Below are 7,838 nucleotides of genomic sequence, written 5' to 3' on the forward strand. Positions count from 1 at the left end.
GTGCTTACATAATTGCAAAAGGGTTCTCAACTGTTGTAGAAATAAATGGCTGATCTTTAATGCAATATCTACATTGCCCATTATCAGCAACCATTCATCCAATTTTCCAAAGGCACATTCTGTTTACTAATCTGATATCATCCTAAAAGGCTAACTGAGAAAACATTGGAAGATGATAGTCCTCAAGTGGGAACGATAAAGTAGGGTAAAGTGTTGTCCGCATAGCAATGATAGTCAAATCCATGGGAGTGAATCATAATCAGAATAAACTTTATTGGCCAGGTTTGTGAAACAAACAACAACAAACAAACAACAACAAACAATTCAACTCTGGTTAATCTTTGCTCTCATAGTAGCTCAAACACTGACTTAACAAAAATAAAAAATAAAAAAACATCAAAAGAATAAAAACAGAACAGTAAGAATAGAATGAAGGGCAGTAGAACATGGCTATCTATGTATAAGAATAAATACAGTATGTACATTTGAAAATAAATAGAACACTGGGTGGGATAGGGTAATGCAATTGTCCAGAGGGGGAGTGCGGCTGGGGATGTCCACCTCCTTGTTGTCCCTGTCAAGGTTGCCATGGTTGTGAACACCTCAACAGGCACAAGCAAGATGCAATATACAATTGAAAGAGGGTGGGAATAGTGCAATATCAGTAGACAGATTTAAGATTACATATAAATATAGTGCAAGGCAGTTCAATGCAATGATAATGTATATTAATAACAATATTGTAAGATTGAGGTACACATGAGGTAGATGAGCAGAACAGTGTTGATTGACTTTGTTCAGTGTAAGGGTGGGGGCTATTTCTGAGGGTTCAACAGAGTGACTGCTTGGGGGAAGAACCGGTCTTTGTGTCGGCTGGTTTTGGCGAACAGTGCTTTGTATCGTCTACCAGAGGGAAGGAGGTTGAACAGTTTGTGACCAGGATGTGAGGGATCTGTAGAGATTTTTGCTGCCCTTTTCCTGACCCTAGTTGGGTCCTGGATGGAGGGAAGGTCAGCTCCAATGATCCTCTCTGCAGCCCTAATTGTCCGTTGCAGTCTGGCCCTGTCCCTATTGGTGGCTGACCCAAACCAGACAGTGATGGAGGTGCAGATGACATACTGAATGATGGCTGAGTAGAAAGTGGTCAGCAGCTCCTTAGGCAGATTAAACTTTCTTAGCTGTGAAAGTAATTGTGGTGAATAATTACTTAATATTAACTTAGACTGGCAAAATTCAGGAACACTCAGGAATCAGGTTTATTCTGTTACAAGTAGAGAGGATAAAAAAAATGGTCTATGGTCTGTGTAGGCCATGGCACATAGGCCATGGCCTCTGTTGGATCAACCTCTCCCTCTCTTCCTCAGTTCTCCATCCTTCTTCTTCACAGTTCAAGTTAATCACTTTTGTATGGGTTAAACAAAGAAAGAAATGGCGGCAAAACAATCCCACGTGGTTGGTTCTCCAGGTGGCATCAGACACACCTACTCACACCTACTTCACACCTATCTGAAGAACATGAGGAGAGATATCTTATATACTGTTACAATGATACCAATCATAAATATATTTTCATTTCATGACACATGGATACATTATAGCAAAGTAACATCCTTTGTCTTGTGGATCTGATAGCCCTTGGAACCAGTACATTAGCATTTCATTGGGGGAGGGGAGGGTGTCTCTGTTTAATGCCAAGAGGGGCCACATGGCTAACTGAAACTAGTCTTGAATTTTAAATTACAATTAAAATTATTGCTATCAGCTGTCTCAGGAAGTATAACCTCTGCTAGGCCTTTTTCTAGATAGCGTCAATGTGGAGAGGACCACCTAAAGGAATCCACATTGGACACGGTGTCTTTCTGAATGGAATGGGGGGGGGGGGGGGGGTTCTAAAGTCCACTGTGATCTCCACAGTCTTCTTGGAGTTAAGCTCCAGGTGGTTCTGACTGCACCACTGGGCCAGCTGTTCCAGAGTTCTGGAGTTTTACAGATGGGCTCTTTGTGGTGCAGTCATTAGTGTAGAGGGAGAAGAGCAGCGGGGAGAGGATATACCCCTGTGGGGCGCCTGTACTGATGGACCGGGTTTTTCTGACATACTGCTGCCTGTCAGTCAGAAAGCTGATGATCCACTGACAGGTAGAGGCAGGCACTGAGAACTGGGTGAACTTCTGATGTAGGAGTTCAGGCATGATGGTGTTAAACGCCGAGCTGAAGTCCACAGACAGGATCCTGGCATACGTCCCTGGGGAATCGAGGTGGTGCAGGAGTTGCAGTCCCATATTGACGGCATCATCCGCCGACGTGTTTGCCCTGTATAGGCAAACTGCAGGGGATCCAGCAGGGGTCCTGTTATGTCCTTCAGATGGCTCAACACCAGCCTTTCAAAAGATTTCATGACCACAGACACCAGGGTGACGGGCCTGTTGTCATTTAATCCTGTGATAGAAGATTTTTTGGGGACTGGGGTGATGGTGAAGCTTTTTAAGCAGGAGGGCATTTCACACAGCTTCAGGGACTGGTTAAAGATCTGCGTGAAGATTGGCGCCAGCTGTTCAGCACAGACACGCAGACAAGAGGGGGACACACCATCAGGTCCTGGAGCCTTCTTGATTTCCTGCTTCTGAAAGAGCCGGTTGGTCTCACATAAGGAAGTGGTGTAAAAGAAGAAAAACAGGGGCCCTAATACTGATCCCTGAGGCACACCTGAGGTGAGGTCATGAGACTTTGATGTCCCTGCCAAGACACACTAAAAAAAATCCCCTTTAAAGAAAGATTCAAATCAGTCAAGAGCTTTCTCAGAAATTCCCAGTTCAGATAGTGTAGAAAGGAGAATGTCAATATCAAAGGCTGCTGATAAATCTAGTAGAACTAATAGCCTACTGATGACTGAGCAGATTTAGCTACTCTCAATGCTTTAGTCACATAGCGCTCTAGAATCTTTGATTGAAACCCTCCTAAACTTGACGTCGGCGCCGGACATATGGCTGCCGTTGCTCAGTGTCCTCCTCAACTTTACGTTTTTTCATCTTTCTAGTGTTATTCTCCCACTTTTTTTATCATGTGTCATACGCTGATCACTTACAATAGACAGACTCTCTTAGATATTAAACTAAATCTGCAAGCCGCAACGACATCGGGGGACTTTCACTCCACTAGTTAGGCTACCAAAATTGTTTACATGGTTGTTTACCTTGGTTACCTGGGAAGAAACGCCGCCGGAGGAAAAGAGGTAGAAGAGCCGGGATATTGGTCAGATTGAGGAAAAGACAACATCGTCCTCCCCTTCCTAGCATTCTCCTGGCTAACGTCCAATCACTGGATAACAAACTGGATGATTTCAGATCCAGACTGGCGTTTCAACGTGATATCAAGAACTGCAATGTCTTTGTTTTTACGGAGACGTGGTTGGACTCCTCGATTACAGACCGTCATTCTGCCGGAGGGACTCTCCATCCATCGGCAGGATAGAACAACGGAGTTGGGCAAAAACAGAGGAGGTGGTGTTTGCATTCTGGTTAACAAATGCTGGTGTGTGGATGTACAAACAACATCAACAGGGTGCTCTCCTGACCTCGAACATCTCATGGTCAAATGCAGGCCTTTCTATCTACCCAGGGAATTCTCAGCAGTCTTTTTAATCACTGTTTACATTCCACCACATGCTAACACCACACGGGCGCTGGACGACCTGTATGAAATTATTGATCGGCATGAAACTCTGCATCCAGAGGCCACATTCATAGTGGCCAGCAACTTCAATAAAGCCAACCTGAAGAAAGTTCTACCGAAATACCATCAGCGCGTGATCAGCGAGGTGATAACACCCTGGATCATGCATACACTCTAGGGATGCACGATATATCGGCGGCCAATATATTATTAGCCGATAAGTGAAAAAATTAAAATATTATTATCGGTCCGATAACAGAATTCTGGCCGATAATTTGCGTCGATATTTTTTAAAGTCCTAATTTAGGCCTACGTAAGGTCCGTCCTGCTACACTGAGCTACTTGAGCTTGGTTGGCTATACTTTTTCCTCAATATAATGTTAGCGGTGTGAATGTATTTCACCATATTTCATTTGGGAATCTGTGCATCTCAAAATCCTCTCGTGAATGATCCGCCATTAACCATAACAGAGCGGAGCTCAGCCCTATCTAGAGCCGTCTTGTGCTGGTGTGTTTGCACTTTACCGCGCTGGTCGGGGAAACAAATAAACAAACTTGTTAGTGGGACGAGTACATAAGTAGGCCTAGTTCTAAGTTGTGTTTTAGTATTATATTTGCATTACTTTAGCTTGGGTTTTGTATTTTTACCTAGAAATATGCTAACCATTCGTGCTTCAGTTCCAGACAGGTCATCATAATAAGTTATTAAAACCTTCGGGGCTAACGCCTTTCATTTCTGCTGCAGCAGGTTGTGCGCAACAGAGTAGACATAAGATACAGTCTGAGGAGTTGCAGCTTTATTCAGTTACCCGCAGTTGAAACTTCTGAAACTTCTGAAGTTTCCCTCACAAACTCTGACTTGGTCGCTATACTGTAGCTTATTCCAAGCTGAGCCGTTTATGAGCGTTTAGTCCTAAATGAAAACGATTCAAACTCTCTAGCCACTCACTCGCAATTCACTGACGTCAGGTTCACTTAAAGGAGCCACACATACTGTAGGGCTAGGCTACTGTTATGTTGTTGACTGCCGTACTATTGAGGACTATTATGAGTTCTGTCCATCATTTGGTGGTAGGTAAAATTACTGCAATAAAATTATGCTTATTAAATGCTTTCCCCAAATCACTTTTCACATTTTTTTTTCAAGAGTAATATTATCGGTTATCGTATCGGTATCGGCCACAACAAACCAATAAATATCGGTTATCATTATCGGCCCTAAAATTCCATATCGGTGCATCTCTAATACACTCCATACAGCCATGCCTACAAAGCATGCCATCATCCAGCCTTCGGTAAATCGGATCACTCTTCAGTCTTGTTACCTCCCGCCTATAGACAGAAGCTGAAATGTGAGCAGCCTGCGATTCGCTCAGTACAGCGCTGGACGGATCAATCAGATGCCGCCCTGCGTGACTGTTTCTACACAACTGCGTGACTGTTTCCACAAAACAGTCCTTTTTCGGACTGCTGCTGATAACATCAACGATTACACTGAGTATGTAACGGGCTATATACGCAAATGCATTGATGACATTGTACCGAGGTAGCCTAGAAATCTAGATGCACCCTAGCGGCAGCAAATTACATTTGCTTCCAGGACTAGTCTAGCAACTCTCCGTTGGCTTGTGAGCTCGAAAAATTAAACTTCTATCAGGCCAATCAAATCGTGTATAGAGTCGTTAGGCGGGCTTAACATAATGATTGATGGCAAAGTTGCAACGGTTTGGCTCGAATTCCCTGCTACTTGCAAACAAAGAAGATGGATGTTGCTGTTGGCCAACAGTGTGACACGAGTTAAGCTTGTTTTAAGATGGCAAAAGTTTGAACTAGCCAACTAGCTCCGCTGGTGGGAAAACGCATGGGTCTCAACGTCGTCCTATTGCGTGCAGAGGGAATTTGAAGGACAACCGATTATCCCGCCCCTCGGACTGAGCACTGCGAACGGTGAGTGCCCAGACCTTACATTTTAATGTGGGTCTGGCTCGTCAGGCTAGTACCGAGGGTGACCGTACAAACTTTTCCTAACCAGAAGCCATGGGTGAACGGAGAGGTATGTTCAGCACTCCGAGCTCGGACAGCTGCCTTCCATTCTGGCAATCCAAGCGAGTACTGTAAAGCACGTTATGAACTGAGAAAAAAAATTAAAGATTAAAGAGCAAGATTGCTGCCCATTTCAGTTATCTGAAAGAGATGTATGTAAATCATTTAGAAGGGTGAATACACATAAAGCTCCAGGACCTGACAACATCCCAGGTCGTGTTCTCAAGGCTTGCGCATCTGAACTGGCTGAGGTCTTTATGGACATCTTTAATCTCTCCCTGCATCAGTCTGTTATCCCCGCATGTTTCAAGAGGTCCACCATCATTCCAGTCCCTAAGAAATCAACAGTGAGCTGCCTTAATGATTACCGACCTGTTGCTCTCACCTCTGTTGTTATGAAGTGTTTTGAGCGGTTAGTTAAAGATCATTTTACATCCTCCCTGTCTTCTACATTAGATCCACTCCAGTTTGCCTATAGGCCAAACAGGTCCACAGATGATGCGATAGCATTTGCTTTGAACACTGCTCTTTCTCACCTGGATAAGAAAAACACCTATGTACGGATGCTCTTCATTGACTACAGCTCCGCTTTTAACACCATAGTTCCATCCAAGCTGATCATGACAGGACAGGCGGTACGGCTGGGTAACATCATCTCCTCCACTCTAACACTCAGTACTGGTGCACCGCAGGGATGTGTGTTAAGCCCCCTGCTGTACTCGTTGTATACTCATGACTGTATGACAACTCAAACCTCAAACACCATCATTAAGTTTGCTGATGACACCACCATAATCAGCTGTATCACGAGTGATGATGAGTCTGCTTACAGAGCAGAGGGGACAACCCTGACATCCTGGTGCCAAGATAACAACCTGCTGCTCAACGTCAGCAAAACCAAGGAGTTGATTGTGGACTACAGGAGACAGCAAGAAGAGCACACACCCATTTATATTGGAGGCACAGCAGTAGAGAGTCAGCTGCTTCAGATTCCTTGGAACTAACATCAGTGAGGATCTGAGCTGGTCACACCATATAGGTATGGTCACAGCAGTAGAGTCAGCTGCTTCAGATTCCTTGGAACTAACATCAGTGAGGATCTGAGCTGGTCACACCATATAGGTCAGCAAGACAACGACTCTTCTTTCTTCGGCTGCTAAGAAAGTTTGGTATGGATGGTGAAATACTGACCAACTTCTACCGCTGTACCATTGAGAGCATCCTGACCGGCAACATTACAGCATGGTATGGTAACAGCACCACTCATGATCGCAAAGCTCTGCAAAGGGTGGTCAGGTCAGTGCAACGCATCACAAGGACTGAGTTACCAACTATCCAGGACCTTTACAACCAGCGCTGCAGGAGGAAGACCAAGCCAATCCTCACTGACCCCAGTCATCCCAGCCACAGTGTCTTCACCCTCCTACCATCTGGTAGAAGGTACAAGAGTATGCGGACTTCTACGAGCAGATACAGAGATAGCTTCTTTCCACAAGCCACCAGGATGCTGAACTGTAATTCTCTTCCCCATAGCTAATCAACCTCAAACCTCAGAACCCCCACCCAGACACACAACATACCCCCTCCCCACACACGCTGAAGCAGTTGAGAGACCGCTTCCTCATCAAGAGGAGAGAAAGAGTCCAACGATGCCATGCCAACACCAGGCAAAGTCCTCCTTTTAGGTATAGAGACTTGAAAGTGGAACAAAGTTTTCTACTGTCAGTGACGCTCTCAATCTGCCCTGATAGAATGCCTTTTTTGCAAGTGTAACAGTGGATGAAAAAGATGATAGCACAGACTGGTAGTTACTGAGATCATTTCCACCTCTGGATTAAAGAAGAATTCCGGTGTGATATTGACCTAAAGTGTGTATACATGATACCGAGTGTGAACGTATGTCTCATAGCCCATCTCGGCTTGTCCCCTGCACTCCAAAATCTGGCGCTCGTTAGCCGATGCTACCAACAGCTTTTTCAATGGTGGTGCTTCGGCATCGGGCTAGCCATACAAATAAATCACTGTTTTACACCATTTACGAGGCTCAATGTATCTCCACACTTCATTGGTAGACTTCCGAGGGCCCTGACATTTAAAACGAGACATTAAGAACTTTAAAAAAGCAC

This window comes from Alosa sapidissima, chromosome 11 (assembly GCF_018492685.1).
Source record: "Alosa sapidissima isolate fAloSap1 chromosome 11, fAloSap1.pri, whole genome shotgun sequence".
Classification (NCBI taxonomy): domain Eukaryota; kingdom Metazoa; phylum Chordata; class Actinopteri; order Clupeiformes; family Clupeidae; genus Alosa; species Alosa sapidissima.